Source organism: Mustela nigripes, chromosome 2, assembly GCF_022355385.1.
Source record: "Mustela nigripes isolate SB6536 chromosome 2, MUSNIG.SB6536, whole genome shotgun sequence".
NCBI classification, from domain to species: Eukaryota; Metazoa; Chordata; class Mammalia; order Carnivora; family Mustelidae; genus Mustela; species Mustela nigripes.
Genome location: NC_081558.1, coordinates 40,625,712 through 40,651,127, shown reverse-complemented (window position 1 = coordinate 40,651,127; position 25,416 = coordinate 40,625,712). Strand labels below are relative to the sequence as shown.

At 43.7% G+C, this 25,416-nt stretch overlaps 1 protein-coding gene across 1 annotated transcript in view; it reads left to right on the top strand.

The window, feature by feature from the left end:
- The window catches only part of PDZRN3 (PDZ domain containing ring finger 3), a 238,637-nt gene that overhangs the window by 54,618 nt on the left and 158,603 nt on the right, over positions 1-25,416 (top strand). The gene's annotated exons all lie outside the window — the stretch shown is intronic.

The window sequence follows — 25,416 nt, the reverse complement described above, 5'->3', positions numbered from 1 at the left end:
TCTGCAACTCTCAGGTGTCAGCGTCTCCCAACCTTGTCTGCCTGTTACCCTGACAACAGCTCTCTGAGGGGCCGAGCAAGAGCCTCATCCCCCATTTATAGATGAGGAGACCAAGGCACAATGTTTAAGAGAAAACCAAGATGACATAGGGGGTGGATGTCCTATTACCCACAGCCCCTGCCCCCAACCCCTTGAGATCCCTCATCTCGAAAGCTGCTGCCCCCAGCCCAGCCCAGCCCTTGGCCCATGCGACCAGGCAAAGCATCAGTGGGTATCTCTTTGAATTTGCGATTCAAAGGTGCGGTGCTAAGTACTAAGAAGGAAAGAAACTTGAACTCAGGTACTGCTTGGAGAAGTCCCCGAGAAGTGAAGAGGGTACCTCGGAACACTGTGCCACTGTGCTGAGAATGTCCCGGGAGCCCTGAGTATGGTGGGCCTTGGGACGTGGTGCTGGGGCGGCGTCTGTCCCAGGGCTGGGATGATGTTGGCGGCGGCAGTGGTGCTGGACTTCTCAGAGAACTCGCTGAGGAGGCGCTGAACCGCTACCGGGGAACGACGAGCAAGGCATTTGGTGCAGTGGGGACCGTCCGAGTAGAAACCAGCATCTTGGAAGAATGTGACCTCCAAGAGGAAGGACTCTGTGCTGTCACACAGGGGTCCTATGTGCGGCCCTGCCCTCCACTCCTCCTCACAGAAGGTCCCTATCCTGCTTGTCCTGATGTTCACCTGAGGTGGTCCCGTGTGAAACTCAGTCTTCATTTCCCGCAATATGCGTCAGCGTCCTCTTACTCATCTCTAGGGACAAAGATTTTTATGAAGGACCTTCAGAAATCTTGTTACTCCCTATGATGCAAGGAGAGTTGGAGATGCAAACCTAACTGACCAGGTGAGGCAGCGTGATGACAAAGGGCCTGTGGTTTGGAGCCCCATGAATCTGATTCCCATTTCAGCCGCATGCCTTTGTTGGGCAAGTTCACTGACTTCTTAGGGGCTCAGTTCCTTCCTCTGGAAATGGAATAACGAGACCTACGTCCTGAGGGTTTAGGAGCTAAGGAGGAAATGCATCCATGCTCCCTGCTTTCCACTGCCTTTCCCTTGCTGCTCTGCAGATCTGTTAAAAACTGCAGGTCTGACTTACCTTTGTCCAAAAGAAACCGTTTCCAGCACACAGGGCTTAGGGTTTGGTACTTAGGGACATGCTTGTCATTTGTTTCTGTGACAGGACTGTAGTTGCCTCTTGGTGACTGTTTAATTTTTATGTAATCATGTGGCAAATATCACGTATTAGGAGCTGGGGCTATAAAAAGAGTATGCCACGGAAAGGGCTTGGTTTTCTGCCAGCAAATTCCAAGCCGCCTTTGCTGCCACGTGCTCCCGCATCAGCTGAGTGGCCCAGGAATCCTCCCTGCACTCTTCCTTGGCCTTTCTCACGTGGGTCACTATTTCGAAGGCAGTTTTGCAGAGTAATTGTGTCAGTTGTTATGGCACTGACATGCTTTGGCCAAAATGCTGCAAGAAAGCTGTTCTCTGCTGTGAGATGGAAGGAGTTCTGTGGACCTTCGGGTATCTCAGGATCCAAAGCTTCTCAAGTCAAAACTCGTTTTAATTTCCTGCTCCCAGAGATGCAGTATGAAACAGGAAACAGCAACGAGGGTTTATTTTTAGAGCAGCTGAAGCCTTGTGTTTTCCAGGGGAAGGTGAATCATAAGGGCACTTGACTATTGGTAGGACTTTTAACCTTGAATGTAAAAAGAGGAGGGCTCTGTGGTCACAATCAGCTGCAGGTAGAAAGGCAGGTTAGTGATGATCTGCGCCTTTTACAAGTAAGACCGCTGGGGTGGTTTGTGGCTTGGGTGCCAGAGGCTGTTTCTTTTCAGCTCCTAGCGTCACATGACTGTTCCCTGGGTTGGCTCCTTTTTCTCTCTGAGATCACAGCTGGTATGTCACCTGTCAAAGAGACCTTGATTAATTCTCCCATTGGAGGTAAAACTGCCTTCCCCACCCCCACCCCACCCCCAGTCTCCTTTAGCCCCTTCCTTATTCCCTGATTAGCATTAGCCTCAAGCTTTAATTTTATTTCCTAAAATGCAATTTTAGGGGTTTTATACAGCATTTGTTATTTAATATTATCTCCACCCTTAAAACATACACTCCAAGAGCACAGGCCCCTGTCTTTGTACTTGCTGCCCTACTCTGGTGCGCAGTACATTTGGGGCCCCTTTGTTGCTATTTAAGCAATGAAAGTAGTAGCTGAAGTTTGAAAAGTCTAAGCCGTTCTTTGAAAGTTTAAAAGGCAGAAAGCAGTCTGGTGGAAGATTGATGTGAGGTAGAAGCATGGTTATCAAAACATTTTCATCAGTGAACCAGATTTATACTTTTAATATGTATAGAGTTCTCTGAATTTTGTCTGCCAGATAAATAATACTAGTTTGGTTTGTTTGTTTATGTATGTATGTATGTATTTATATTAGTCTTATCAATTTATCAGAGCTTGTGCACAAGTTGGGGAGAGGGAAGGGCAGAGGGAGAAGTAGAGAATCCCAAGCGACCTCCACACTGAGTGTGAAGCCTGATACAGGGCTTTCTCTTAGAACCCTGAGATCATGACCTGAGCTGAAATCAAGAGTTGATGCTTAACCAATCTGAGCGACCCAGGGGTCCCTTGGCTTTTTGTTTTTGTTTTTAATTAAATGGACTCTGAGTAAGAAACAGTTTCAGTGTTCGTGTAAAATTGATTAAAGAAAATTTTTTTTATCCCCTGAGGAAATTTTAACCCCTGGAGAATTCTTTAAAAACTTGGAAACCCAGGCCATAATTTTTGGACTGTGATTTCTAATAACAGTCATACCTGGCATTTGCTGATGGATGTTGTAGTCACTTTTTAAAAAAATCTTTTTATCTCATATCCATATGCAGTTTAGAAGGCTTGTTCCTAAAACCTCATTTCACAGGTTGCAGAGTCTAGCACCTGGGGATGTTGAAGACATTGTTCACTTAATAAGCAAGTGTCTGCACACATCACAGGTGTACTGTGGCAGCTGTGTCCTCAGCAGTCAGTGTCCATGCTCTTCAAGCGAAAAATTGTTCCTTTCACATCTTGCCACTTGTGGTAAGGCAGATCAGCCCGTTTCTGTGTGCTATTTGGAAGGGACATCTAATGAACAGCTAGATTTTTCTCTAATGATTTTCCATAGGTCTAGTTCTATTATTTTAGGTCTTTTTAGCCATATGTCATGGAACTTTGAAAACATGTTCATAGGGACAAGGACTGGGTGATTCCCAGATCAGCGAGCTGAGCAGGTCAGTGACTTTGTCAAAGACCCAGGCTCTTCTTGGTCATCCTTACCTTGCCAGCTTAGTTTTCCTCATGGTCACAAGAGGGCTGCCACAGGTCCTTGCATCACATCTAGTTAAGACAGCCTCCAGAGACAGCAACAAGACATTATTTCTTTGTCCCTTTCTGTGAGTGTGAGAGATGCTTTCCTAGAAGTCCTAGGATAGACTGAACCTTCCTATTGGCTTGTTAGACAGAATGGGTCACACCCCAACTCAGTTATAAGACAGAATTTACTATGATTGGTGTGGCCTCATTAAGATTCATTCACCATCCCTGAGGGTGGCTCAGGTGTGGATTGTGCTGTCAAAGGAAAGGTCAGAAAGAGCCAGGTGGGCAGTAAGTGGTCACTGCCCTTCCAGGCTTCTCCTCCTGGGATTCCCGCTTCATAAATGTGTTCATTGCCCTCAGATAAGGAGCATTTTATAAAATTGGAACAAAGGGACAGTTCTTTGGTAGGGAATTCCCACATAGATTCAGATTTTCCTTCTGGGAATTTTGTGATAAAGCCATTTGTTCAGTATTTTATGAAATGAAGGCTATGCCCACAGGTCATGGGAATCTTCTGATAAGATTATCAAATCACATTTTAGTCTCAGTGTGGTAAGTGAGCATGACTGCTTACCAGTTGAGATTTTCTGCATTCCTTGTGTTAAAGAAGAGTTGTCATTTTGTGTATACCAGGAAAGGAAATTGATTTGAGAAAGTCCAGCTACAAAGTTGAAAACCAAACCATCCCTCCTCCTTTCTCTCATGACCAGAATATGAAATGTAAGTTAAAATTGTCAAGCCATCATCATGTGGCATCTGGAAATTTCAAGCTTGGTGTACTTTCCCCTTTTCCCTAATTAGGCTAATACTTTGAACATTTTGGGTGTCCATTGTTTGACCTTCATAAAGCAAGACACGTATTGGGTTTATTTTTACTTTTCTCAGATGTCATTTATTTCTTTGACATGAAAATTCTTGCCTTAAAGGATAAGCTACAGAAAATGGTTTGAGGGATGAAGACAAACCTGGCTTTTATAACAGGGATGTTTGTCACTGGAAACAAAGTTTAGTTTGTAACAAGCAGCGTTGTTTGGAAACTTGTAGGATTTGTCCTGTCTTCCTAGGGTATTACAGAAGCTGAAATCAGCATACAGGTTTATCAGCTTTATTTTTTTAATATATCATTTTTTATTCCTTTTATTAACCACAAATCACATTCTTTTTAAAAAATTAATGTATAATATATTACTGGTTTCAGAGGTAGAGGTCAGTGATTCATCAGTCTTCTAAAACACCCAATGCTTATTACATCCTGTGCCCTCCTTAATGTCCATCACCCAGTTACCCCATACCCCATCTCCTATCCCCCTCCCCTCCAGCAACCCTCAGTTTGTTTCCTGTGCTTAAGAGACTCTTATGTAAGAGTTTGTCTCCGTCTCTGTTTTCATCTTGTATTATTTTTTTCCTCTCTTCCCCTGTGATCCTCTGTCTTGTTTCTTAAATTCCACATAGGAGTGAGAATCTTAGAATGATCATCTTCCCTGATTGACTTTTTTCACTTAGCATAATACCCTCTGGTTCTATCCATGTTGTTGCAAATGGCAAGATTTCATTTTTTAATGGCTGAGTAATATTCCGTTGGGTATATCTATCATGTATTCTTTATCCATTCTTCTGTCAGTGGACCTGTGGGCTCTTTCCATAGTTTGGCCATTGTGGACATTGTTGCTATCAACATTGGTGTGCAGGTGCCCCTTTGGATCACTACATCTGTATCTTTGTCAGAACCCAGTAGTGCAATTGCTGGGTCATAGGGTAGCTCTATTTTCAACTTTTGGTTTTTTAAAAGATTTTATTTATTTATTTGACAGAGATTACAAGTAGGCAGAGAGGCAGTCAGAGAGAGGAGGAAGTAGGCTTCCTGCTGAGCAGAGAGCCCGATGTGGGGCTCGATCCCAGAACCCTGGAATCTTGACCTGAGCCGAAGGCAGAGGCTTTAACCCATTGAGCCACCAAGGCACCCCTATTTTCAACTTTTTGAGGAACCTCCATGCTGTTTTCCAGAGTGTCTGCACCAGCTTGCATTCCCAGTGTAGGAGGGTTCCCTGTTCTCGCCAACGTCTGTCGTTTCCTGACTTGTTAATTTTAGCTATTCTGACTAGCGTGAGGTGGTATCTCATTGTGGTCTTGATTTGTATTTCCCTGATGCCAAGTGATGTGAAATATTTTTTCATGTTGTGTGTTGACCATTTGGATGTTTTCTTTGGAGCAATGTCTGTTCGTGTCTTCTGCCCATTGCTTGACTGAATTATTTGTTCTTTGGATGTTGAGCTTGATAAGTTCTTTATAGACCTTGGATACTAGCCCTTTATCTGATAAGACATTTGCAAATATCTTCTCACATTCCGATGGTTGTCTTTTGGTTTTATCAACTGTTTCCTTTGCTGTGCAAAAGCTTTTTTATCTTGAGGAAGTCCCAATAGTTCATTTTGCCTTTGTTTACCTGTCTTTAGAGACATGTCTAGCAAGAAGTTGCTGCAGCTGAGATCCTCTAGGAAATATTTTATTTATTTATGACAAATAGATATAGCAAGAGCAGAACACAAGCACAGGGGAGCTGGAAAGGGAGAAGCAGGCTCCCCGCCGAGCTCAATCCGATGACCCTGAGATCATAACCTGAGCCAAAGGTAGATGCTTAGTGACTGAGCCACCCAGGTGCCCCTCTTCTCTAGGATTTTGATGGATTCCTGTCTCACATTTAGATCTTACATCCATTTGGAGTCTATTTCTGTGTACGGTATAAGGAATGGTCCACTTTCATTCTTCTGCATGTGGCTGTTCAATTTTCCCAACACCATTTGTTGAAGAGACTATCTTTTTAAGAACGTCGGTTGAAGAGTAACTATTGGCTGTTCTTTCCTGCTCTGTTGAAGATGAGTTGACCATAGTGCTGAGGGTCCATGTCTGGGTTCTTTATTCTGTTCCATTGGTCTATGTGTCAGCTTTATTCTTAGACAGTATTTGGAAACATGAACTCCCAGTTCATCCAGATTTTCCTCTTTTCATATGAGGAAACGTGGGCCTAGAGAGATTATTGGTGGATTCATTTCCTTTAGCCCCAGAGAATGCACAGCACATACAGAATTGTATGGTGCTGTGCATATAGTTACTGTGACAATTCTATATTTAGATAACTTTGATGTTGTAAAAGTCACAATTGATAGTTGCAGTTAATAGTGATGATGAGAATAATAAAAGTCATAGGCTGGCACTCCCTCATGTTTACTGAGCACTTAATGTGTGCCAGGCAGCATGCTTAGACCTCAGCGGCATCTTCACGATGCCTTTCTCGACAGTTATCTTCACGATAACTGTATAGTAGTCCCCATTTTAAAGATGACGAAAGGGAAGTGGAGTTGTTAGACTTGCCTGGTTGCACACAGCAGGTCAGGAGGAGGGCCAGGATTCCAGCCCATGTTTGGCTGACTGCAGACCCTAGGATCTTAACGATGAGGCTTGCCACTGATCCCAGCAGGGGACGGGTGGTGGTTGTGACCCTGAGAAGGAAGGTTCCCACTTGGCATCAGGAGTGACCTGGGAGAGGACCTAGGAAGGACTGGTTCATCCAGGGAATGGGCTTCTGCATGGAACAGGTGACGGCTGGAACTCCCTCTTCAACCCGACAGAGGAAGAGCAAGGGACAAAAGAAGCCTCAGAGTATTGGGCTTTGAAAAGAGAAGTTTGTACAGGTGCTGGAGGGACCTGATGGAACGCAGATGGCGCTGGGGCTGTGATCCCCACTCCCCATGACACACACCCCAGATTGAGGCCATATGGCTACTGCTGAGAAGAGACCCAGATGCCGGCTTAGATAGCAGGTGGGGCTAGGCCACATGGACAGATGGGAAAGACAATAGCCAAAGCCCCACAAGGCAGGCAGGCAAAGTCTCAGGATGACCGAAAACTCAACTCAGATGGGAAAAGAGAATTTAAGAGACGTGCAATGACAGCCTTAGAGTCGTTTAGCTCTAAATCACTCAGCAGGCACTGCCAGGCCTAGGACTGGAGATTTGGGATGTAGCGTTACACAGGTTTGGCTCGAGAAGGCATGGCTCAGGAAGCAAGACCCAGAGCCAGAAGAGGGCAGGACATCCAACACTGCAGAGGCTTGACCTCTGAACCAGTAACCACTCTCAGGGCAGCCCAAAGCTCAGGGAACAATGTGCATGTTCCTGAGAGTGCATGTCGGTGATCATAATGACAGCAATACCAATGACAGGTCACACCAAAGTTGGGAGCCCATGCCCTGGAGGCTGACTGCCTCAAGTACCAGCGCCTGCATCTTCTTGCTGTGTTACCTTCTACTACATTCCTTTCTCTCTCTGGGCCGCCTTTGCCTCTTAGGTAAATTTGGGATAATAATAATACTTCATAGATTTAGAGCAGGAGTCAGTAAATCTTTTCTACAAAGGAACAAATGGTGAATATCTTTGGCCTTGGGGGCCATATGGTCTTAGGGTCTTTGTTGAGATTCTCCCATGCTGCTGTAAGTTGGTGGAAAATTCAGGCATTTGAAGATCTATTATTTGTCATAGAAAATTTGCAGAAAAGTCCGCAGTTAGGCAAGTGGCCCTTGGCTTTATAAATGAAATTGCATAACATGGTAGCCATACATTTATGTTAGACTTTGGACTCCCGATTGTCAACACAGTCAAATGCAAAGAATGGCTAACTTTTTTTTTTTTTAAATACAGGGTTTTAGGCTGGGTAAATGTGATAATACAAGGCATGTTCTTTCTGCACAACTGCCAGGCTTCATCCTAAATACTGCTTTTGATTTCTCTAGCTCATCTACCCTTTTTTTTTTGCATAGAAAATATAATTTGGCAAGTTGCAACCCATCGTTAAATGAGTACCACCAGAAAGTCTGCAAATGTGTTTCTCATTTACAAGGAAAAGGTTTAAGCTGACTTAGAGATGTTGTATGTTGCCAGTAACACTTAGAGGAGATACACTTCATTTTTAAGGTGAGAAACAACTCAGAAACATGTCCTGGAACCTTTTTTGGTAAAGAATTCACTTCCCCTCTCCTCAGATTAAAAAGGAAAAGAAAGAAAAGAAAGTGCAAAAAGCCGTATTATGATGCTGTCCATTCAGGCTCTGATTTGGGATAAGAAATGCCCGTATATATCCATCATGCCCCTCATTCTGTAAATTTCAGATGCTGTTAAATGAAATGAAAGCCAGGAAAGTAAATGCCCTGCCTAAAAGGGGCACCGACCTCGGCGAATACAGGTTTGGGGTTGGCCGATAGTTTTGTAATCGTGTTCTGTAAAAGCAAAGTGAGGTCTGAGTAATGACATACTTTGTAGTTTTCAAGGAATGGGACCTTTTTTGTTTAATTTTTCAAAGGGACTCTGGAAAGCATGTCTAATTTCAATCTAATGGAACACCTCCTAACATCAGGGGTTGGTGGGGTCAGTGTTTTAGAGGAGTCGCATCCCATGGCCGTCTTGTAACAGAGCGTTCATATGCCCTCTGCATAGCAGACATCCATAGGTTTCTTTCATTAGTTTTGACTCTGATTATTACGAGGAAGTTCTCGTGATTTATCCGTCTGGTGCTATTTCACTAAGCATCCATTAGTTCGTATTACTGCAGTCCATTCTCCTCTGAATGTGAATGCCGTGAAGACTCCCACTTTCCTGTGCTGGTTTAGATATTAGAAACCAACTCAGATCAGAAGATTTATTTATGATGCTGGCAGTGAGGTTTGGCATGCAGAGTGGGTCTTACTGAAAGTGATTAAGCTCACATGGCTACCTAGAAAACAAGACAGCTTTTCCAGCATAAAAGATGATTTGGGTTTTTCTGTCCTATTAACGGTACCAAGTTGTAATGATTTGTTTAAAATTACACTAAGAGAGGACTCCTGGGTGGCTCAATTGGTTAAGCAACTGCCTTCAGCTCAGGTCATGATCCCAGAGTCCCAGGATCGAGGCCCGTATCAGACTCCCAGCTTCACGGGGAGTCTGCTTCACCCTCTGACCTTCTCCCTTCTCATGCTCTCTCTCACTGTCTCTCTCTCTCTCAAATAAGCAAATAAAATCTTTTGAAAATACAATAAAATTGCCCTCGGAAATAAGTAACTTTTTAAGAAGATTTTATTTATTTGACAGAGACATAGCAAGAGAGGGAACATAAGCAGGGGGAGAGGGAGAAGCAAGGTTCCTTCCCAATGTGTGGATCAATCCCAGGACTCTGGGATCATGACCTGAGTCAAAGGCAGATGTTTATCAACTGAGCCACCCAGGCGCCCCTAGAATTGTTTGTTTGTTTGTTTGTTTGTTTTTAAAATCTTGTCCAGGAATGGAGACTTAGGACCTTATGTGTTCAGGTTGAAATTTTGCAAACATGGGCCTCTCAAAATCTAGACACGTGCCAATTCAAAGACTGATTACGGCATCCTTTCCTGTATCCCATCAGGTGAAACATGCTATCTCTCAGAAGTAGTTCACTCTTTTCTCAGATATTACCAGTATCCTGACAGGTGAATGGACTAGTAATGCGAGATGCTAAGAAACGAAGCTCCCCCATTCAGGCGCCTCCATGTTGGGTATCATTGTGAGGTTTCCATTGGTGAAGAGGACAGACGGCATCCACTGTCCGGGACGCCCTTGCCCTCTGCAGCCCAGCGGCCACTGCTGGGTGCCACAGCCTCTCCTCCTCTAGAAATTCTGAGTAATCCGAGCGAGAAGGCTCGTTCCATCAGAACCACTGGACAAAAAGAGCACTTGCTCTGGTCACAGCAGTGGTAAAAAGGAAGAAGCTGTGGTGTTTGTCTAAGTGAGGGGAAGCCCTATTGCATGAAAGGTAGAAAACTTTCAGAATATTTGCTACTTCACTTGAAAAGAACTCCATAAAACCAATTTAGTGGATGTGAAAACAAAACATTATCCAGCTCATGGATCAACTGAATCTCATCCAAAACACGTATTTTATTCAAGGATCCAGTTAACCAGTGCGAAGTGTAAAGAGTTCCTAAGGGCAGGTAAGATAAGAAAGTTATCGTATGAAGCTTATTATCTGTATCCCTATAGAGGACTTTTATAGGCTACTGGATGAATTCAATGACTTTTCAAATGGTTTCCCCAGTGGAGCTGTTTACATAATTGTTTGTGCTCTTCCTCCGACTCTCCCTGTTGCTCTCTGACAAACATCATTTAGATCTCGCTGATAGACTCAAGTAGCGCAGATGGGCCAGACCCACTCCATGCACGTGAGCCATGACTCTGGTTTACCTTCGTTTGGAGTGAGGGGGATTTCTGGACCAAGGATCGTTAAATCTTAATAATGCAGTGTTCCCCACCATGAGTGATGGTCAGCCCTGGCTGTACTAACACAGACACCCCTGTTCTAAAGCTTTTGTCTCTGTCCACTTAATCTGCTGCTGACGCCAAGGGACCTATCTGCCACCGACCATGTTCCGTCCCAAGAAGATAGGAGGAGGAGCAGAGTCTACAAAACTGCATATAAAACTGGTTCGAATGGGTAGGTTGGGTATTTCCAGGTTCGGAGCAAAATGTATCTGACATGCCATTAGGCAGGTATGTTGAAGTGATTTCCCACTTCGCCTGCCATGTGTACTGTGATGCAGGTTTTCTTACTGCATGTCCTATTTCTCAATAGGAAGAAATAGGACTCCTACGAAAATGAAGTTCACAGAATATGTGTAAATTGCCGAGTGTAGTCGTTGACGCCTAAAAAGGACTCTACAACGTGTTTTTCTTGTCTTTGAGATTGTAAGAGAGAAAGTCTTAATATTTTGTGGGACAGGTGTTCAAGCCTTCTGCATTAGAGGCATGTTACTACTTACAGATCGCCGGGTATCTGGAGAGCAGGCACTGTCTGGTGCAGACTCTGTCCCCTGCAGAGATGGAAGTCTGAAGGTTCACCATGCTGATCAGATCGAGTCAGGGATGGTGCACGGGGCCACTGCTTCCACCCTTGGAAGAACGTACTCGAGGTGATTTATAAGTGAACTGCCTGCTCACATGTGCTCTGTGAGTGTAAATATTGATTCTAAGGAAGAACTAAGATAATGCTGTGGTGGGGGACATCTCCTAGTCGGAGTTTTGTTTTATTTTAATGGCACGCATATGGAAACTGTATCCCAGCCTTGGCCACTCTTCATTCAGATACCAGCGTCAGCTCTTCTATCCATATTGGTATTTAAAAAAAAAAAAACAAAAACAGCTCTACTGGGACACCTGAGTGGCTCAGTCCATTAAGCGTCTGTCTTCGGCTGAGGTCATGATCCCAGGGTCCCAAGATCAAGTCCCACATCGGGCTCCTTGCTCAGCAGAGAGCCTGCTTCTCTCTCTGCCTCTGCCTGCCTCTCTGCCTGCTTGTGCCTTCTCTCTCTCTCTCTCTGAAAAGTAAATAAATAAAACCTTTTAAAAATCTAAACAAAATAGCTTTACTTACATCCATTCTTTCTACATGTAAACTCATTTTAAAAAGAAATAATCCTCCATCAACAAATAAGCAAATCAAATAAAAAATAACCCTTGCCTTGTTTAAGTGGGAAATTATTGCATGCAGTAACTGGAAGGTAGCTTTAATGTGCAGAGGAGATAGTCTTCAGATTAGCTGATGGCTCCAAGTCTAAAACCTGCAGCCCTTGTGCAGAAGGGAGAAGAATGACACGTGAGAGCAAGATGTTTAAGAGGGATTCACACCCATCAGAGAGGTTCTATTTAGTATAAACTACGTAGACAAGTTCTGAAGGGTTATTTTTTATGTTCAGCTAGCCAGCATTCGTTTTTATGTAGTATTCAGCAGTTCATTAGTTGCATATAACACCGAGTGGTCATCACAACATGTGCCCTCCTTAATGCCCTGTTACCCCATCCCCCACCACCCTCCCTTCTGTAACCTTCAGTTTATTTCCCAGAGTCCATAGTTTCTCATGGTTTGTCTTCCTCTCTGATTTCATCCCTTTCAGTTATCCCTCCTTTCCCCTACGGTCCTCTGTGCTATTCCTTGTGTTCCACATATGAGCGAAACCATATGATAATTCTCTTTCTCTGCTTGACTTATTTCAGTTAGTATAATCCCTTCCAGTCCCATTCATGTCAATGCAAATGGTAGGTATTCATCCTTTCTGATGGCTGAGTAATATTCCATTTATATATGAACCACATCATCTTTTTCCATTCATCTGTTGAAGGACATCTCAAACCTTCCATGGTTGGGCTCTTGTGGACATTGCTGCTGTGAACACTGGGGTGCATGCATATGGCCCTTCTTTCCACTGTATCTGTATCTTTGGGGTAAATACCTAGTAGTGCAATTGCTGGGTTGTAGGGTAGCTCTATATTTAACATCTGAAGGCATCTCCATACTGTTTTCCAGAATGGTTGTACCAGCTTGCATTCCCATGGAATCTATTAAATCCAAACCCACTGAAAGAAATGAACCAGAGAATGGCCATTCACAGCATCTGGCTTCTTGTGGCTACCTGTTTGTCCTGATTGCTTGGTGTACCTATGGGCATCTTGAAGATAGCAGCCCTGTCTTAGACACTCCTGGAACATTTTTCTTGTAGTGTCCCCCTAATGATGTGCAGCTAGTAGACATTGTCATCACTTACTGGGCCATCTGGGGTCTTCCCAGGCAAAGCAGTCCCATGTCCTTGGGAGCATTTTTTGTTGTCTTGTATAGGCTATCAAATAATGGGGACCTCAGGAGTTCCTGGTTTCTGGGGTCAGTGATGAAATTCACAGGTTTCTGAGAGTACATGATTTAAAAGGCTACTTGTAAAGCTTCCATAGCATATTTTAAGTAAGGTTTTTAGCCTCCTCCCCACTTGCATTTGCATTTGGAAGGGTCTAAGAAGCTAACGGTGTTTGCCTTGGACTGGATTCACTATAGGCTTGAAGTCACCTGCTTCTCCTCTGACCTTATTATCTGTCCTGGGGACCCAGCCCCTGACCGATGGAGGGAGCCTGGACAGGAAAATGAATAGGAAGGACAGTTTGCAAGTTCACACTTCTAGCCCTTGGTGTTAGGTGTGCCTGGGATGGGGCAAAAGCCAGTGAAGAATGAATCATCATTTTTATCTACTTTTCTGTTTTGATTGAGTAGATACTTTAGAACTTACCAAATTTTAAAATAATGATATTTTTGAACCATTATAATGATACTTCTGTCTTACAAAGACCTCTAGTATACTGTGCAAAAAAATAAAATATTGTGCAAAAAATGGAATATTTATGCTAATATTTAGTCCTTTTTAAAAAATTATCTGTCTGCTAGCTTTGTGGATACACTCCTGGAGGTTTCCCCTCCTACATATTTCACTCCTACATACCCCTACATACATTTCCCCCCCTACATATTCCCCCTTACAAAACAAAACAGTTTTCCCTCCCAGTATAGTGCTAGCCAAGAGTTTTAGTTTCATTATATAAAAATAACTGGTTATATTACAGAGGTTTATTTTTAGAAGCAGAGTTTCTATATATGATTATTCATTAAAAAACATAGTAAAGATAAAAGCATTTTTTTGATTTTGTGAAAATAATGCATTTTTATTTCATAGAACATACAGAAAATTATGTGAAATCAACTAGAGATAACCAGTGTTAATGTTTTGGCATTTCTTCTACTCTTACTTTTATACATTGGATAAACATATTGCATTAAACCATTTAAGTTTGTGAAATTTCATATTTCCATTTTTTGTCTGTAAGTTGAACAAAACTCACTGATTAGAGTTAGCAGAATGATTTGAAATGATGACGTCTGAAAATATTAATACATTGCCTGCCTTTGTGAATCATTACAACAGTCTCCTGTATCTTTAAACATTTTTTCAGAAATATGTTAATCAAAAGACACAAGATATGACATTTAAATAGTTAAATATTAAATGGAAGAAAATAGCCAGACAGCTGGATTAAGAATGTTGAGATACATCCCAGACTTGAAATTGGCATTTATTTTCAACCACTAGTTTGATTACATAGTTTTTTAAATATGAGGCCTTGGATTTAAAGTGTGTCATTATTAATCTAAATTAGGAATAAAGAATAACCACACATTGAATTTTATTTCCACCACAGAAAGGAAGGATTCAAATCATAAGATGAGAAATTGTCCTAGAAATCCAACTTTCTGACTTAAAACCAGTGATCAGTTTCCAGGCAGAGATAATTCAGATTTTATTAACTTGAAGCAGCTGTTGCCTTTAATGCAGTACTTTTTTTTTTTTTTCTGGAAATGGAAAAGGTCTTATAAAATAAAGAATACTTGTGTTGTTTCTTTTTGAAAGCAGCTGGCTTCCCATCGTTGAGCTGTTTTTGAATTGAGAAAGCCCAGGCTCTGGATGTTTTTCTTGAAAAGGAGCTAGGAGGGAGGGGAGAGGTGGTTCTGTCCATCCTGTGCAAGGTCCAACCACAGCCTGTGGGGGAAACAGGAATGAAGGACAGACCCCTTTTCCGTATTTCCTTCAACAGCAGGCCTGTGCTGTGCGGCTCTCTGTCCCAACCCTGCCCACAGGGCCTCAGTAATGTGAGGAGCAGGCTAGTACAGCAATCTCTCAGGCCGTGTTGGGGGGAAGGCAAGAAGGTGGTGGCGTTCTGGGGGCAGCAGAGGGAGGGGGAGGTTGTTCCCTGGTCAGGTACACATAACTCAGGTTAGCAGTGGCATTCTGCACTGGGCGCCTGGAGTCACTTTCCCCAACATCCTCCAGATGGACAAATAGGGAAGACCCTTGGGGCCGGAAGCTACCTCCCTTCCTGGACTGCTTCTAGAAACTTCCAGGAGTCCTCTGTCCATAGAAGAGAAGCTTGGGTGTCCTTTCTTCAGAGTTGCCTTCAATTTCTGGCATGAACTCTTCTCCCAAACACTGGGTAGTTTTCCTGACATGGTTTATAGTTAATAGTAGTATTGGATTTAATAAATGTCTTCTTTCTCCTGTTTTACTCATCATTGTATCCTCAACACCAGGCACTGTGTCTGGCCCACAGGAAGCTCTCGGGAAATAGTGAAGGAAAAAAAGAGGCTTTTTTTGACAAGTAATTTACCTCTCTTTGCTTTATTTAGGTACCTGAAATATCTTGAAAATATTTGTGCAGTGTTGATAGCTCTCCTTTGGGGGCCTAGCATTATATTTGTCACCAGGAAAAGGATAAAATTATAGTATTCTTTGTACTAGATATTATATTTTACATTATTAAAAATGACATGTTTGTGTTTCTGTTGTCTGAAACCATTTTTTATAGAGTCTTAGCTTTTAAAGTTTTTTTTTCTTAAATGAAAAACATTCATAGTTACGGATGATTATTGCTTATTTTATTTGCCATTTCCTTGGTGTTTATGAGCGATTCTAAAAATTTCAAAAAGGAAAGAGTGCATTTGTATTGTGCTCATTGTAAAGGTGAAGATATTGAAAGTTGAGAGGATTTCTTAGTGTGGCAGATTTGGGAAAGAAAAATGGGGATGGGACATTTTCTGAATTTTCTCTTGAGACTTCTTAAGCATATTTTGTAATTATTGCCCCTTCTGAATTACTTTGCCCTCTCCCGTGATTAGCACAGGACCCTCCATGTATTAGGTTTTGGACATAGGTTTGAATCGATGTATGTGTTTAGTCGTGAATAAGAACATGGAAGGAGGACCTAAATCCAGCTATGAACAGTCTTGTGTTTTACACAATAGCGGCTTTAAATTCAGGAGTAGAGGACCAAGGTTACTCTTGGTGCCTCCCTGCCATCTTTCCATATCCCGAAGCTTGTGCTTTCCATAGTTTCCCCTTTCCCTGCCATGTAAATGCAGTGTATGTTTTCTGTCGGCTTTATTGTTCCAAAGCTGCGGACTCTGAGATGTGGCATTGACTCAGATTCCAGTAATGTGGAAGTTGTAGGCCATCCTGCTGGACCAAGTCTGAAGATGATCCTTGTTTCTCATAAGGAAAGGGTATGCCAAGGAGAACGATAGTTGTTACAAAATGTCAGTGGGAAAATTTTAATTACTTAAGAGAATAGAACTATTCGGAACATCCTGGACTGTAGGAAACTCTGCAAATGAAGGTTCTCCCTGTGGGTTTGTGAATTCAGACTTGGCTCTGAGTTTCGATAACCACTGCAGCTGTTAAGTTTTGTTGTTTTACTCTGGAAACAAAGGTGCTCCTTCTGAAACTTCTCCATGGCCTCATAGTCCTCATTGCTTTGTGGTCCCAAGGGACATGGCTAGAATTTTAGGAACCAGTGCTTGTTCTGGGGGAATAAAGTAGTGGCTCTAAAGTGTTCCTTTAAAATGTCAGTGATTATGGTATAATTATCTTCCCCAAAAGAAAAAAAATAATTACTGGCTCTGATTCAAAAAATAACAACACTCTGGCTATAAATCCCTAATTGCTTCTAAAAAGCAAAAACAGACATGTTTAATTTTTCTATCCCCTCTGCAACTTACCTGCTTTGTCTAGTGATTAAAGCAGGCGACAGCCAGTCAGGCCTGTTGGAATCTGGTCCTTTCCCTGCCTCTGAGGGCTTTGGCTGGCCCTCACAACGTGCTTGGCCCTGTTCAATGCATCAGTAGAGAAAACTGCTCTCCCTACCATGTAGGAGTCTGCAAAGATTCATTCTACGGAGAAATCACTAAGAAACTGGTGATGTTTGTGTGAATGACAGTATGGTCACTGCCTTATCCCCATTAGTGCCTGTGGATGGGAATTCTAGAATTTGTCTTACTTCTTTCTCCTAACCTTTACGTCTTGAAGATCTTTCAGGTTGGGATGTGTAGAACGCTACTCCAGTTTTTGAAACTGTTGCCTGGTTTTCCATGGAATAGCCATGTCTCTGTGGATGTTCACTGAGACTGTTTCTAATTTTTCCCTGTTACAAACTATGCTGCCGACCGCGCTCACAGGAGCCACCATGATGGCGGTAACAACAGCAGCAACGATGAACAGACACTTGTGAAGTGCTTCCTTATGCGCCTGGCATTGTTGTTATCATCGTTTGTGTGTTGGTTTTACTCCTCATCACAATCCTGTGAGATAGGTATTCTCATTACTCGTATTTTATATTGGAGTGAAAGAGGTCCAGAGATGTGTTCGAACTTGACAGCCACAACAGAGCTACTAGGTTTCAGAGCTGCTGTATGAATTCAGGCAGCACTTTGTAGGTGTATATAAAACTGTTAAAATATGAGTTCCCCTCTCTTGGGTCTGCCTCCTGCCCAGGTGGTAGCCATTAGTCACACCCGGACCTGGGCACTGCCTTCTTCCATCTCAGAGCTGCCTGTGTCTTCCAGCTAGCAGCGCTGTGCTGATGATGGCCAGACTTCCACCTCCCTTTGCCTCTGCTTTGCTTCTCCAGCTGCCAGTGAGACACTGGCTAACACTTGTAGGTTTCTTATTCCTCAACCTCCATTCTCTGTCATTCTTGTCTCCCCTAGGACCGCCCCCCCACCACCACCCTGGTCAGGATGAACTCTCTTGTCATTCTGCCATGCAGATTTAAGTATCCCTCCCCACCTTGTCTGCGCCCTTTTCACTGACCAAATCCTACCTGTCCTTTGGCAGAGCTCAGGATCATCTCCTCCCTGTTACCTTTACCGGTTAACCATCCCCACCTATGTTGACATTTCTGATGCTTAAGGATGTGAGTTGTGGTGTCACAGTGTCTGGAAGGAAGTACTGGGTCTGGGCTGTTTAGCTTCGCTGACCTTTAGCTTTTTCATCTATAAATGGGAATAATAGTTCTTAGATCATATAGCTATGAAGAATAAACAGGGTGATTTTATTAAAAATGTTACTTTTTCGTTATTATCTTACAGTCTCAAAACCCTTCTCCATCTTTAAGGTCATACCCTAGCCTTTGCTTATTCTAATTCAGGTGCTCATTTTGCCTCTTTAAATTATGGTGGCCAGGGTCACCTGGTACTGGTCTGTCAGCCAGAGAATCCAGCCAGGATGGGAGCAGATCGTAGGTGCTCTGCATACCCGAGCAGAGCATTGCCAAGAATGAGAGCATCATGAGGCTGAGCAGCTGTGCTCGGTTTATCCACGAACGAAAACATTCACCTACATTCTGGAGAGCTGTCTTCCAAACACCATATTTCAGTATCTTCAGATTCCAAACAGTTTATTAATCACACTTCTTCCAGTCAGTGGCACCGATTTTCCCTGGGCAGGTACTCTGTAGGCAGACATCTCACTCAGTCCAATTAGAATTCGCTGAGTAACACAAACAGCGATGTGTCTTAGTGGTATGTTTTATATAATCTTGCTTGGTTTTGGCAGAATCGACTTGATAAAAAATAAACTGTCCTTTCGAAGGCTATTTTAGACACACACACATACACATAGAGAGCCTGTGTACATACCCTGTAAATATCTGCTCCTTGTAGTTCATATTCCTCCCAGGGGAGAAAATAACTTAATTTTATAGGGTCATGAGGAATTAAGTGAGATAATTGTGTGAATTCCTCATGAACCTACTGCCTAGATCTAGTTATTATCCTATTAAAACTAGTCATTAGGACACTTCATGGGGAAGGAGCAAGTTTTGAGTGGTAAAAAGGTACCAGGGTAACTATTTCCTAATTGTTAATAAAGGGAAGAGTTACTCTAGTTATATAGCTATGTAGCGTTGTATAGCTACTCCAGTTGTATAGCACTGTGTTCAGGGACTGTTCTAAGGTATGGAGTGAGACATGCACCTGTTCGTTTCTTTAATTCTCATAAGAAATCCACGAAGCAGTGTTCAGGTGAGGAAGCTGAGCTCCAGAGATGAGTAACTTAGGGGCCGGAAGAAGGTGCTAGAGAAAAATGTCAGAAAATAAATGTGCCCCAGATGACTGGAGTCTTTGCCTTTATAAAACTGACCCTGAGCTCAAGGAGAGAAGACTGTCCACAGAGAAGGAGAGAGAGGCAGTAAGAGGGACTGGAAGACCGTAGGCGTCAATTGCTTGGACATGGGTGGGTCTTTTGGCCCAGCCCCCTCTTAGAAATGTGGCTGTAAGGGAGGTACTAACCTTCTCTGGGCCTCAGATTCTTTACTGGTAAGTTAAGGGAAAGGTAATTGCCATTGTGTTGCTATGAAAAATAAATACAACAACTTGTAACAAAAGGCTTAGGAGTTGACTGCTTCAAGGAGATAGCTTTCAAAAATATGTCCCTTACCACTTTCTGGACCATCTCTGTGGGCTTCTAATATTGCATGGAGGAAAATAATCACGTAAGTTTCAAATTTAGCCAAGGAAACCTGGAACAATTGGAACCATTACTTACACTCAACATACAGCTCGTGATTTTTGCTGCATTGGCTTTTCTTTGCCTCCTCTTTCTCCTTTTCCTCTTGCTGCATTGAAGTTTGCTTCAGTAACCATCTCTAGAGAAATAGAAACATTGTCTTAACTGAGGCACAGTGGAAGGGACAAAGTGAAACAGCTGAAACTTGGTGATACCATAATTTTAGAAAATAATTTAAAAACAGAATTTCTTTGTAGTTTGTACACTATAGACTATATTTTTTGTAGACTATATTTGTAGACTATATTTTTGTAGACTATTTGTAGACTATATATATATATATTTTTTTTTTTTTTTTTGCAAGAGTGGTCCATTTTGTGTATGAGTTTTGTTGTGCTCCCTTTTCTTCAGTTTATTTTTTATCAGGTAATATACTCAGGATTTAAATAAACTCAAGTTCCGTGAATAGTGACTAAAACACAGATGTGGGCCTATTCTAACAAGTGTTGATGTTTTGCCATAATGGCTTGAAACTTTTTTAAGGGGGTAAATACTGTGGAGGAGAGATCCTACCCTTTTCCCAGCTCTGGTTGATCCCCTTCCTTCCCTCCTGAGATATTAAAAGAAGATTGTGCTTTTGGTGTATGACTTTGCTATCTCTGTGCATTTTTTAAAGACTATTTTCAGAATTAAGACAGATGTTTTCTTAGCGAGCGGGTTAGAAGGATGGGGTATCTGGCTGATGGACATTGGAGAGGGGATGTGCTGTGGTGGGTGCTGTGAATTGTTTAAGACTGATGATTCACAGACCTGAAACAAATAATACATTCTATGATAATTAAAATAAAGATGTTTTCTTAGATTAAAATTCACACATGAAAGACAGATTCCTTCCTTCCCTATAGTAATCCTCAAGTAAGTAACATAACTACCCCCATTTTGCAGATGCTGAGACCGAAGCTTCAGAAAGTCAGAATGATCTCACTAAGGTTACAGAACTCCTAAGGGGAGCAGCCAGGGGAGGAAGCAGTTGGTTTGCCTTCAGAGTCGGCTCTAAGCGCTGTGTTGTGGCTGTTTCTCTTCCTTGTGGGCTGGGGAGGTCAGGTGAACATAAGCTACAGTGGAATCTAGAGCGAACAGCCTATAGCTATAGAGATATATAGCTATAGGAATCTAGAGGTGACATCTGCAGTCCGCAGACAGAGGGTTTAGTGGGACAAGATGCTCAGTGTGGAATTTAGGGCACTGACAGAGGAGAAGTGTGCCTCTGAGCCTGTGAGTAAAGAACCTGAAGACAGAAATGTGACTGTTGAGAGCAGAGCTTCCCAAGCATGATCTTATCTGACATGAGTTTGAAGTGAGGTAGACATCCCAGTTCACAGATGGGGACGCAGAGTCCCAACAAGGGGCTCCTTGCCTCGGCTGTGCCCAGCCTTCTTCGAGGGCTGTGAGGCAGGCCGCTGGAAGCGTTGCATCCCACCATACCTGGCCTGTGGGAAGGTGAGTGTGCGCGGCCACCCCTGCACTCCGTTGCCTGAGACCCTGAGAGCCAGACCTGCCCCGCATAGAGCGGCGGGGCAGGGAGGTCAAGCTGGCTTCCCTGGCTGGGCCTGGGCTCCGGTTGCCCTAGAACCGATGTGAATGCCATGACACTCGTTATCCCCCTGCAAGACACAAACTGCGATGCTGATGGATGCAGAGGAGCACACCGCCATTCTCAAGAGGAGCCACGGCTCTTCTGGACTGTTCAATTAGAACTTGCTTTCAGATATTCTCAAAATAAGCATTAAACAGAGAGGGTTTTGCAACATTCTGCTTCTACAGGGCAGGGACACTTTGGAGCGTCCGTGTCCACATGACCCTTGTGCTGACCAGAGCTGGTTTCCGAGGTTGGCCCAGAGGCTGCCTGTTTTTACTTGAACACTAACTAAGGCATCCCCCTCCTAGTCCTGATCACTGGATTTCTTGGGCATTTCTTTCTACTGCACAGATCGCAGATTGGATAGTAGAGAAGGGCCTTTGGGGTGGAAGCTGCAGTCTGTAGGTCGGCCTTTATGCTTAGAATGTAGGACTTCCTCCAAAATCGCGATGTTGCTTTGGGGTCTCCACTTGCAGTGTTGGCGATGTCTGCGGCGGTGAGATTTAGCTGGAAGTGGAGCAGGGCGGCAGTCCTCACCACCAGCAGTGGTTTCCAGTTGTGACGGCACACTCAATCAGCTCAGCAATGTGTAAGGAAAGGCTGAAGCCCAGGCCTCACTTTCAGAGAATTCTGGTTCAGTCGGTCCCTGGTGGGACCAGGTACTGAGAGGCTGAAAGGCTCCCCAGGTGTTTACAAGGTGCAGTCGGGACTGAGAACCAGTGCCATTGAGCTGTGAATGTCAAGTGTGAGTGTGCAGCAGAATCTCCCACAGGGCTTATTGGAATACAGGCACCGGCCCTCCCCCTCAGAACTTCAGGTTCAGTCAGTGGGAGTTGGGCCTGAGGTTCTGCATTTCTAGCAAGTTCCCAAGTAATGCTGATGCAGTAGTCCTGGGAACTCACTTTAAGGACCACAGGCCTAGAAGGATCTTTCCAATAGCTTTACATGACTGTACGCGAGAGGAGAAAAAGAAAAAAAAAAAGGAATGCCAACACAAATACCTAGTGTTGCTTTTAGTAGAACAAGTGCTTTAGGCACAAGTGTTAAAATATTACACCTCCCCATTCCTAGACAAGTTGGGTCATAAGCTTTTTTCTTTAAATCGGTTAAATCCTAACTGGCAGAGAGCTAGAGACTCAGAACCCAAAAGAACTGGATGGAAGTCTGCTTAGAGTTAAAAAGAGAAGAAAATGTTGCCAGGGTCTATGGAATTTTTAGGCTAGCAAATGAGCTGTGGATGCGGGAGCTTTACTGAGACACATAGCTTGGAAACAGATGAGTGGCAACACTTAACAGTGCCCTGGGCAGCATGAAATCTGGCACAGTAATGCAAAGATGAATTTAAAAAAACAAACAAACATAGGATTTAGCCCCCAAAAGAGGACACTTTAACTGCAGAATGTATAGTCTATGACTAAGCATATGTATTTCTTATTTAAATGGACACCCTGAATTTCTTTTTATCCGACCCTCGGAACGTCTCCTAGTCTCCTTTCATTCTCCACATTTTCCTTGGTCGTTTAGTGAAAAACCCCTTACAAAGTGTCAAAAGTTCTGGGATGCCATCTCTGCCCTCTGCCCTGTCCCGGGAGTCCTCTCGCTGCCCTGCCGCCCGTCTGTCTTCACCTGACCTTTATGCAAGAGAGAGCTTGTAAAAGCAGCCGTTCTGTGTCCCATCCTCGTGGCCTTCCAGGATTGGGCTTTGAACCCAAGCCGTGGCACAGCTTGACTCACTCTTCCTCCTTGCCATGCGGCTTCTCTTGAGTCAAGTGCCCAGCGCTAGCTGATAGAGAAGAAAAGAGCTCATTCTGTCCATCTGACAGACCCTTAATTAATAGTAATCATGAACACTGAAGTCATGCACTGGCGCAGCATTCACCATTGTTGTCTTAGCCCTTCCTGCACTTGACAAACAGAGCACCCCTTATTCTGCAATTAAATGAAAAATAATGACATCGCTTCAGCCTTAAGGAAGGAAATGTTCCAGTGGAACCGCTGGTTGATTAAGCTCAACATTATGATCAACAGGAAGTGATTGTGCCTGTGTTCAGGGGCGAGAAGAGATAGGCCACCAAGCATGTGACTTCTCAAAAGAAATGGGGCTTGAGAGGGGATGGTCCCCCCGACAGCCGGCTAGCTTTGTGTTTGGATGGGGGGGCAGGTGCCCTTTTCCATACCCTTCTCCCTCTCTTCTGCCACTCCAAGTTCTTGCTCGTCCATTCTTGGAGCTTTCTCACGCTGGCTTGTTTGCCATTTCTTTGTATGACTTCCAGCATCTGCTTTCCTGCTTTTTGTGTTATATTTTGTCTTTCTGCTTTGGTGAGAATCACTTTTTCTTGACTTAGACACGCTGGCTTTCTGACATGCGAAATTAAAACAGTCGATCTAATTTTTAGCCAAAACAGGTGTTGAGTGGTTGACCCTATCAAGTGGCTCACTCCAGAAACCTCGTTTACTCTGAGCTTCTTTATTACCTCCTCATAATTCATTAGCTTAATAAAACGCATGTGTGAAAGGGCAGGGGTAGAAACCGCAGCTCTGTGGTGTGTGGATGTCAGCCTGCTCCCTCCCCCGCCCCCACCCTGGGGATTTGGGAGGGTTGAGCTTTACAGTGAGAAGGTCCAGCCTCCAGAAGGTGATGCTCCGAAGAACCTCAAATTAGGGCATGCCCCGGAGAAGGAGTCCTTCATTGCTTTGGCACATTGGGTATGCCCCTCTTACGGAAACACCACCGGCCTTCCCTTTAGTGGAATCCTAGGGACATTAAAGTTTTTATATGTGTTACTTCACGGTTCCCTACAGCCCCCAAATATCCAGTATTTTTTGGCCTGTTACAGAGAATTTCCAGGTCCTCAAACATCATCAAAGAAAGCCCCAGACCCCAGGTCTCATACTTCCTCTCACTGGCATCCTGGGTTGGCTGGTGGCTACCGAAGGCCCATAGAGGATGGGGTGGGGTGGTTATTATCCTCATCTCAATTTAGGTTTAGCAAATGTCTGAAGCTCCCCCCGCCCTTCACATTTTTGCCAGAGCCTAGACTCATCTTGTGGAGCATTCCCCCCACCTCTTCATTCCTAAACCCCTGTGTATTATAAAGGAAATGAAATCCATATGTTTCTGATTCATTTACATGTAGCTCATCAAAATGTAGTTTTGTAAGAGCTCTTTGGTGTCCAAGAAGCATTTGGAGCCTTTTTATGAGACTTTTAAACACCTCCCTCCCTTTCCCCTTAGAACCAGGAAGTTGGGACTTGCCAAGAGTAAATAAAATCAAGCTTCAGGGTTGACTCTGTCTCTAGTCTGACCCACCAAACTTGAGCAGACGCACAGCCTCAGCAAGAACAGAAAAGACTCTCTTTACCTTTTTAAGGTGGCACAGAAGTGGCACTAATCCTACTTAAACCCTGCATGACCGTGAATTTGGTCTGGTCCTTAGTTTTTCTTGGAGACAGCCAACTGACTCCACACAGCTCAGCCTCTTCCCTCTGGCTCACTGGGGAGCAGATGTCTGCTGCAGAAGCTCAGAGGAGTGGTTCCTTGCACTGTTTCCCACCTCCGAGAGGGTCACTGATTTAAATCTTGATGCCTTTGCCAGCCCTGGATTCCTAGCCATGGCTCTCCTTTGTACCCGTGACTTTTGTTTCGCTGGAAGGGAGACCGAGGCACCCACGGCTATAAACCAGGCTTTAGGGCAGCACTGCTGTCATTTAATGACCTTTTTGAGTGCTTTTCTTCATCAAGAAAGGCTTACAAACTTTGCAAAATAAACTACTGCCATTAAGACTCTAGAACTTCTGCTCTGTACAAGCACAGCAATGAAACGAGTCCACCTATTTTCAGAGTTTCGGTTAGTGAGCAGTTAGGATTTTCTCTTTGTTCCTAGAGGAGGTAAATTTTATAGAGCCACTCAAGAGTTTAGGGTTCCTCCCTGGGTTCTGGTGAGTGGGATAGAAGGAACTCTCACCGTCATCTTTGCACTTCTGTCTTGTTTCCTTGACTCGAGATGGCATTGGGCCTTTTAGGGGCCACAGGCTGGGTGTACCATAATGTAAAGGTAGGGAGTGGGAAGCAAAGTCTGACCTGAAAGTTCTCACTTTGCATTCCAGCTGCTGAGCTCAGACCCTTTCCCAAGTGTGTCTATTTCCTCATGCAGACATGTACAATGTAAAGTCATCCACTCGTTCAGA